The sequence below is a fragment of the Misgurnus anguillicaudatus genome, chromosome 21, assembly GCF_027580225.2.
Source record: "Misgurnus anguillicaudatus chromosome 21, ASM2758022v2, whole genome shotgun sequence".
Taxonomy (NCBI): Eukaryota; Metazoa; Chordata; class Actinopteri; order Cypriniformes; family Cobitidae; genus Misgurnus; species Misgurnus anguillicaudatus.
This window is the reverse complement of record NC_073357.2, coordinates 2,191,017-2,200,347: the sequence shown is the minus strand read 5'-3', so window position 1 is coordinate 2,200,347 and position 9,331 is coordinate 2,191,017. Positions and strand designations below refer to the sequence as shown.

The 9,331-nt window shown below is 36.4% G+C and overlaps 1 long non-coding RNA gene across 1 annotated transcript; it reads right to left on the bottom strand.

Annotated features, from left to right (window-relative positions):
• Nucleotides 1-5,217: 5,217 nt before the first annotated feature.
• Nucleotides 5,218-8,485, bottom strand: LOC129442045 (uncharacterized). The gene is made up of 3 exons (XR_012360305.1): nt 8,401-8,485; nt 5,421-5,459; nt 5,218-5,341 (listed from the first exon to the last, which is right to left on the bottom strand). It is a non-coding gene; the product is annotated as an uncharacterized lncRNA (long non-coding RNA).
• Between the last annotated feature and the right edge of the window lie 846 nt (nt 8,486-9,331).

Below are 9,331 nucleotides of genomic sequence, written 5' to 3'. Positions count from 1 at the left end.
AAGGGCAAAGAACAGGGAGGCAGGACTTCAGAAGTGGAGTAGGGAGGTAGTCAAGTGAGCATGTAGTAGGTTTAGAGGAGTTGATGAGTTTATGGATTTCAGGAGTGGTGACCGAGTTAAACTGGGAAAGGAGGCAATGTGGAGGAGGGTGAGTTAAATCAGGAGAGGGAAGGGCAGCCATGTCCGGTGCTGAAGTAGTTACTGGAAGGTCTTTTGGAGAGGATAGAGACTGATAAATGATGCTGATTTTTTCAGCAAAAAAGTGAAGGAATGAGTTGCACAGATCAGGAGTAGAGGTAGGGAGGGTGATGGTCCGGGGCTTGATGAGTTTGTTCATTATGGAGAAGAGGGTTCTAGGGTTTTGACAGGGGTTGGTGAGGATGCTGGAGATATAGGTAGATTTGGCAAGGGTGAGGGCGTCTTTGTAGGAAGTGAGATGGAGTTTATAGGCCTCTTGGTGTACGGTAAGAGCTGATTTTTTTGACAGACGTTCTAGTTGGCGACCAGTTTGTTTCATTTTACGGAGTGCAGGTGTGTACCAAGGTGATGAAGTGTTAAAAGTAACAGTTTTTGTTTTGAGGGGGGCCAATGTGTTAAGGGAGGTACACAAAGCAGAGTTAAGGTGATTTGTGAGATCATCAGGTGAAGTGAGGGTTGGGTCCAGGTTGAGAGTGGTGGAGATCCTGTCAGAGAGATGTTGGTGATCAATAGATTTAAGGTTACGGAAGGTGATTTCTCTGCGGAGGCGGGGGCGTGGAGTTGGAGAAGGAATGGTAAAACGTTTCAGTTTATGATCAGAGAGGGGAAAGAGGCAAGGATGGAGGTCAAGCACTGGTTGGTTAGAGGAACAGACCAGATCGAGGATGTGTCCTTTTTCATGGGTGGGGAATGAGACATGTTGGGTGAGAGTGAAGTTGTCCAGTAAAATATTGAATTCCGATGACAATGTGCAGAAAGGAGAGTCAATATGGATGTTCAAATCACAGAGTAGCAGCAGACGTCGAGACAAAGATGAAGCTAGTGTGAGGAGTTCAGTAAAATCAGAAAGGAAGGACAGATTTGGTTTAGGTGGTCGATAAATGAGAATAACTGTCATGGATGAAAGAGCTTTAAAGGCAAGATATTCAAATGATATTCAAATGATGATACTGAGGGGAGAGTGAGTTCAGTGATCTGGAAGTTGTGGTTGAAAATAACAGCAAGACCACCTCCACGGCGGGAGGGGCGGGGTTTGCAGATGTAATTGTAGCCTGTGGGGGAAGCTTGGTTGAGTGAGAAATAATCATTGGGTTGTTGCCATGTTTCAGTGAGCAGAAGGAAATCCAATGTGTTGTCAAGGATTAGTTCATGTAGAGCAAGGGCTTTGTTGTTAAGCGATCGGGTGTTGAGTAGGGCAAAGTTGGCCTGGTGAGAGGGTGAAGAGATAAGTGCAGAAATGGGTGCAGGCTGAAAAGATCTGAGGTTGTCCCAGTTAACAGTCCGTGTGTGATGGTAATGCAGTTTTGGAGGGACAGTGAGTTTATTTGCGTTTGATTGGAGAATTTCTGAGTGAAAAGTACTAATCCAGTCCGGGATTTCTGTGCAACCTGTCGGTGCGCTCAACACTATGTAATCCAGCGAGGGAAACGTTCCGATAATGAGTAGCTGTGCTAAAAGCTGTGTAGTCCAGTCCGGGTTTTCTATTCATCCTGTCGGTGCGCTCAGCGCTATGTAATCCAGCAGAGAAGGCGTTCCGATGACGTGGGAGAGGTGCGACAGAGCGTGCAGGTGACCATATGGATGGAATGGATAGTCCGTGGTGAAAGTAAACAAACTTGTGGCGTAAGCTTCTGTGAATGTAACGGGATCGACGTAGAAGTCCGAGCTGTTTTATGACTGTGATGCAGGATGGAATGGAATAGTTGATTAGTTCGACCAGTTGCAGGGTAGAGTATGTAAACATGATGCCGAGCGGTGGGACTGAGAGCTCCGTGGTTGCAGTTAGCGATAAACTAAGGACACATAGATGGATGATTGATGTAAGTGCCAAAATGATCCACAGCATGACAGCGAAAATGAAAGTAGCGGTCACGGCTCGCATATGTTGGAGGTTGCAGTGCGGGAGTTTCAGTGAAACAGACAGAAGTTAGCTGAACGGAGTCAACCAGCTAGCGGCTAATCGATGAGGATACAGTCCGGTGTAGGTGCCCAAGAAGCTTCAGGAACCAGCTAGAAGGCTGGCCAGATGGGGAAAGGCTGTCCAGAGGTAGGGATACCGCGAACACAAACAGATAGGAACACAATGAAAAATAGCAGAAAAATAAAAATAGCAGACAGAGAAGCGGCGAATAAACAGCGCCAGCGTCCTCTCACGTCCGCCGATTGGGGCTGCGCCAACCCGCAACTATGCGCCATATAGCAGTGAGTAACAATATGTTATAGTGTGCTGTCACCAGTGTTTTGTTTTTGTTGTGGTGCACGTAGGCAATTTCTAATTTTGTCAGTCAACTAATCTCTTATGCTGTGTATCTATGATCCTATCCTGTCCTGTGTACCCTGCTTGTGGACATTGCATCATCACGTGCATTAGTAGAGGGCCCGCCTTGATAATCCTGCTTGGGGGCCCGGTGTTGGCTCGTTACGCTGCTGTATTCAGATCGGTTACACAAGTATAAGTAAACGAGCAATGCATTTCTTGATACAGATATCACATCTCTACCCAGTCTCACAAAGTTTCGTGATATAGTCACGTATTTTTTTGATTCTTTTTTCGTGCTATTATCACGAAATTTCGTGTTTTTTCGTAGTCGTATAACGAATTCCTGTTTTCGTGTGATTATCACGTATTGGTTACTCGACTGTTTTTTCCTATTTTTAAACCATTGTCGCTTCGGTTTAGGGTTAGATTTGGTGCTTGCATTACAATGTCACTTAATATATTGATCTACACTATTTTTCCTGATTTATTTTTTTATATGTCGCCTGGCGTTAGGGTTAGAGTTGGGTTTGGTTAGGGATGTCATTTTATGTAAATCTAACCCTAAACCGAAGCGACAATGGTAAGAAAATAGGACAAAACAGTCGAGCAACCAACACGCGACAATCACACGAAAACAGGAACTCGCCACACGACCACGAAAAAACACGAAATTTCGCGACAACAGCACGAAAAAAGAATCAAAAAAATACGTGACCATACAACGAAACTTCGTGAGACTGGGCTGCACATCTACACTTGAAAAGAGAAAGCCAGTTTACAGTTTTAAATATGTTTGATGTATTAACTTTTTAAATTTAAAAGCCAATCACGTTGCATTATGGGATATTGTATTGATTTTCAATTAAGATTAAACCTTTATACATTAATATAAATGTTTACTTTAATTCAACATAATAATAAGTGAGTGTCCTCTTATAACACATTAAAATATATCTTTTATGTTCAGGTGTTGTAATTGTTGTGATTTGTGCTTTTCTTTATTCAATTCTTCTTTCATTTTTTCTTTAGTGTTTCTCTTTGTTAACAGCGCTCATCATCAATCATATCTTACTGAGTGAATCTACTTCATATGAAGTTACTTGATGAACTCTCTGTGTAGTGAAACCATATAAACTGTGTTCATTTAACTGTACAGTAGAGATAAATACTGATTGTAGATTGATTTTATTTTATACATGAACAAAACACATACAGAATATAATTCAATCTTTATTGTATTTTTGATATCACATACAGGATATACAGGAGACATTTCTAAAGATGAAAACACAAACACACACATCTGTATCATCTGTTATTAAAACTATTAACATAAACTCATATGATTCTCTTAACATCCAGAAATACATTTCATTTCACTTAAACTCATCACCTAAAATAATTAAAATCATTTTTACCCCTTACTAAAACCCAAAAAATGACATAAGTGTGTAAGCATGCAATAGATGATTTACTACAGAGAATAGTTTCATCTTATAATAATATCATTTATTCAAAATGTATTAAATCAAAACCCAAACTAAAGTCAGTATAAAGAGAAAGTGATGAACACAAACATATATCATATAGTTCTGAATAATCAGATGAAGTTAGATTCTTCTGGATTGATATCAGCTCATGTGAATCATGTCATTAAACACACACAGACTACAAGAACTATAGAGAGATGATAGGAGAGGAAGAGGTGCAAATGAGATTTACAAATGACTCAAACCACACAAACAACACCAGACCAAATAACCGACAACACAGAAACACATCTGTTGATATTGTAAGATGAACATTTGTGAAGTGTTTGTGAGGATCTGCTCACCTTCATGACACACAAAAGTAAGAGAGGTACTGCAAGACGCATCATTCCAGCGACCCTGATCATTCATGAGGACTTCTGTACATTGATCATTACCACCATTGGGTTTACCAGAGTTCCAGTTTCTGAAGGTGGAGTCACTGTTATCTGACCACTCCCACGAATCACTGAACAGACCAATCCAGACTTCATGATCATTATTATTAATTTTTGACTGAATCTGTTCATTCTCAGTTTTATTCCTCACACTGGTCAGATCAGTCTGATTTTCTCTACAGAATCTCTGAGCGTCTCTCCATGTTGTTGTAGTCGTGTTATAGCTGTATTGTTTGCTGCTCTCTGTTTAAGAAAGTAAAAAAAAGATTCAATAATTTTTATTCATTCTCACAACACTTGTTGGATGTGAATCTTATCTGAAAATCTTGAGTTACTTCTCCGTCTCTCTCAGATGTAGTAGTAACTATAATGATGATGTGAATGATGGTTTGTAATGAATGTCAGAGATTAAACTGCTGAAGTGTGTAGTTTAGTGTAGTTTACAGAAGAGTGAATGTGTCAAATATAAACTCACGTCATGTTATTTCTGTTTCTTAACTGTGATGATGTTTATTATTGTTGTCTTATGTTTAACTTTACATCTCATCATGTTTTGTTAAGTGATTTAATAAAGCTGCGCTCACCGTTGTAGCAGATGAATCTTAACTTTTCATTACAGCCCTTATGATGCCATGTCCCAGCTTTCATATAAGCACAATTATTTGTGTTATTTGATTCTTTATCTTTCCAGTTGGTATAGTTCACAGTGTGACCCATAGACCACTTCCATTTATAAACACTTGTATTATTAAGTCCAATCCAGACATGTAGATTATTCTTCTTCTTCACATCGCTGTTCTTCACTTTATTCATCAGCTCATTGATGTCATTCATGTTGTTGACTGTGGCCAGATCTGTGTAATTTTCTCTGCAGTATTTCTTAGCTTCAGTCCAGGTCTTACTGATGTTTATATGATGATACCGGCGCTGACTGCATTCAGATACTGAACAGAGAGCTATGAAAGAAAGAGTTTGATTCTTTATTAAAACACAGTCAGTTCACATGACATTATAAACCAGAAACACATCACTCACCAATGACAAGAAGTCTGAAATATAGAGATTCATCCATTTCTGAAGAAGAGAAACATTGAAAACTAAATGTTAATTTAGTCACATATTTTTTTATTCTTTTTTTCGTGATATTATCACAAATTGCATAAAATGACATCCCTACCCAAACCCAACTCTAACCCTAACGCCAGGCGAAATATAAAAAAATAAATTCGAAAAAATAGTGTAAACCAATATATAAAGTGACATTCTAATGCAAGCACAAAATCTAACCCTAAACCGAAGCGACAATGGTTTAAAAATAGGACAAAACAGTTGAGTAACCAATACGTGATAATCACACAAAAACAGGAATTCGTTATATGATCACGAAGAAACGCCAAAATTCGTGATAATATCACGAAAAAGAATAAAAAAATTACATGACTATGCAACCCAATATCACGCAAATACGTGACTATTTCACGTATGGACCAACGTGAAAATGACACGTTTTGCCGCGTTTGAATGTGAGCATGTCACGTTTCCTTTTTGTGTCACTTTCACGTTTTGGTTACTCAACTCTGTTGTCCTAATTTCTTACGCTTCGGTTTAGGGTTAGATTTACATAAAATGACATCCTTACCTAAACAAACTCTAACCCCAACGTCGGGGACAATTGGTTAAGTTTAGAAAATATAAAAGAATAAGTCTTGTATCTTTTTTTTTATAAACCAATACTTAAAGTGACAAATACTTAAAGTGACATATAACAAAAGCACCAAATCTAACCCTAAACCGGAGCGAAAATGGTTTGAAAATAGGACAAAAAAGTTGAGTAACCAAAACGTAAAAGTGAGACAAAAAGGAAACGTGACATGCTCACGTTCAAACGCGGGCAATATCATAAAACACCGTGAGACTGGGTAGCAGCCAGGAAATAACCTAACCAGTAATGTTTGTGATTCAGACACACTTGATCAGTTTAAGTCTAAACTAAAGACTCTTCTCATTAAGCAAGCATTTGTCTAATTTAGTTTATTTATCATGCTAGTTAGCTTCACCAGAACCGAGTGCTCACACATCTATTATACTGTATGAATGTACGTCTTTAATACTGCACGTGAGCGGCCTCTACGTCAAGGGTCTACAACCTTTTTATAAGAAAGGACTACCAGAATAGATGAAACAATCTGGGCTGGGTTTCTCGATAACGATTGAACTTAGCACTTAAGAGCGCTTTCTACGAGCTACTTAACGAACATTCGTGGTTCATTTACGTGCGTTTCCCAAAGATGCACGTGAAACGATCGCTCGCAGCGGGGTTTTAAGTGCTACTTACGAGTCGCTATCCATTTGTCAAGTGCTGAAATGTCACCAATAGAATGACTCGAATTTGTAGCAGAAGCTTGTTTAGGCTAATGATCTTCAGCCGATGTGCACTAATAATTTTAATAATATATTTTCATTATTGTTCAATGACTTTTCAAATGTTTTAATAATTTATTAAATATTATTTTCCGTATTTAGTTAGGACTCGTCCCACTGCGAAATGCCTTCTGCGTTTCTATTATAGTTTAGATTATTATTATTATTTGTTGTTTATTATGTTTATTTATTATTATGGATTATTGCATTGTACCGTAAATATTTATTTGGTTTCTTTAATTAGATGCCATTTCCCTTCAAAACAATGTTTAGATGAATTATAGCAGCAATCGGTATAAACCATTTATCAATTTGCTATACCAACTTTTACCAAAATACAAAAAACTTTTACCAACTTGTACAAAATACGTTTTCCTTCTTTATTAATTTATGTTTAGTCATATATTATATTATATATTTAATATAAAATAAACAAAGAAGAACCCAATAAATAAATAAACATTTAAAACATTACATTATCGTCATTGCTGGTTAGGTGACCTTGTAACTCTGTTGTCTTACAATGCACTTGAATGAACGATTACTCCAGAGCACTCGTAGATCTACGATGATTTTCAAGTGCAACTTAAGTTACGAAGCTTTTGGGAAACAGCACGTAATTCTAAGATGATTCGCACAATCGTTTTTATGATCTACTTAGCCTTACGATGCTTTTGGGAAACCCGGCCCTGGAGTCTACTCAAAACTTTTTTATTTGACTTGTTGATTTGTTTTATTATTGTTTAAAATGTTAGCATACATAAAAGAAGCCAAGCTAATATAAAAATATGTAATTAATAAATATTAAAATTGAGACTATTAATAGAATTTGCTTTGGTGAGGAACTCACAGGGCAAGATGTTGGAGATCACTGCTCTACGCTAATAGCATATTGTTTCTGTTTCCCTGTCTCGTCCTCGTTCACCGTGGATATCTAAGACAATTTCAGTTTGGTGTGATGCCCATCCTCATGTTGCCAAATTGTTGACTGCACGGCGTCAACTGATCACTTTCTTTGTACACTTGCAGCTCTTTTACATTTTATAATAGATTTATTTACATTTAATTTCATGCACAGCGGCATTGAAACAATGAACAACTGTGAAAAGCCCTGTAACCTGTATACAAATAAAATTAACTTGACTTTAACTCATTAAATCTGAGTTTATTATTGCCTTATCATTATTGTCATTTTAAAGGTTATTGCTCACTTAGGTATATTTTATTACCAAAAATATCATCATTAGTTTATTATCAATTACCAAAATAATTGTTAGTGACAGTCCTAGATTACTTAAAACATTTTAAAATGATGTGATTCCAAAGATTCAAAGTTTATCCAAAAAAACAAGTGTGAGAAATAACAATGTGAGTTTCTACAAAGAACATTAATATTGTGTAAAGTTTGTCTGAACTGAAATCATTTATCTGAATCAAATGTAAAATATTATAGCTCTGCGACACAAATGAACAGTTTATATATAAGTATTAGATTTTAAATCAAACTTAAACTTTACTCTTTTTGATCTCAAGCTTTATAAATCAGTGTGATATAAACAATATCATTATAATATGAATAAGAGTTTGTTCTTACTTTTGATGTTGTGTGTTTCTCTTCTGAATCTGCTGTTTCTCTGTCTGTGTGTTTAGATGTCATTATATTATATCTGCTCTTTAACACCTCCCATCATTTCTGTTTTTTTTATTAAGGTCTTATTTTCATATTTTATTTTCTTCTCATATTTGTATATTTTCCATCTGTGGTCTATTATGACTGTGATGATCTTATTAATGTGTGTCAACAGTGATTGTAAAATACAGCAAATATTCAAATTACAAGATACAGTTGATGTACATGAGATGTGTGTTTTTATTAATAATTAACATGCTGTAACATGATATACACAAAATTATAAATTAACTTCTTCTTGGTTGAAGTAACTTTATAAGTTGAATTATTTAAAGTGCTGAACACACAATTCATCTGCTATCATCTCTACTGTCTGTCTGTGCGTCTCAATTCATCATCATTACAACAAAAACAACCTGATGATGTCAAATCTAGAAGTGTTGTGAATGTTTATCATCAGTAAAGAGATTCAACCCAATCTCAAGGCATTTTGAAGTAGTCACAAAATATTTGATTTATTTTTTGATTTTCCTCTTTTTTTCCATGTCATTGAGCACAAATTTCTATAAATTGTTTTTCGTGTCCCCGCATGACTTTTTTCATTTTTTCTATTTTTAAACCCTTGGGTTTGGGGTTAGAACGACTTTCTGTTAAATTTCAGACATCCAAACACAAACCACAAGTGACAATGGTTAAAAAAAAGAAAAGAAAAAACAATACATCAAATTACACAAAAAGAAATTGTGCTTGGGCACAAGAAAAAACATTTCATAGAAATTCATGCAGAGTGACACAGAAAAAAAGTGGTAAAATTGTGTCCATGAACACAAATAAATTAATCATAATTTTGATTGATGAAATGTTTCGAAATGGTAGGGTTTTGAGATTTTACTAA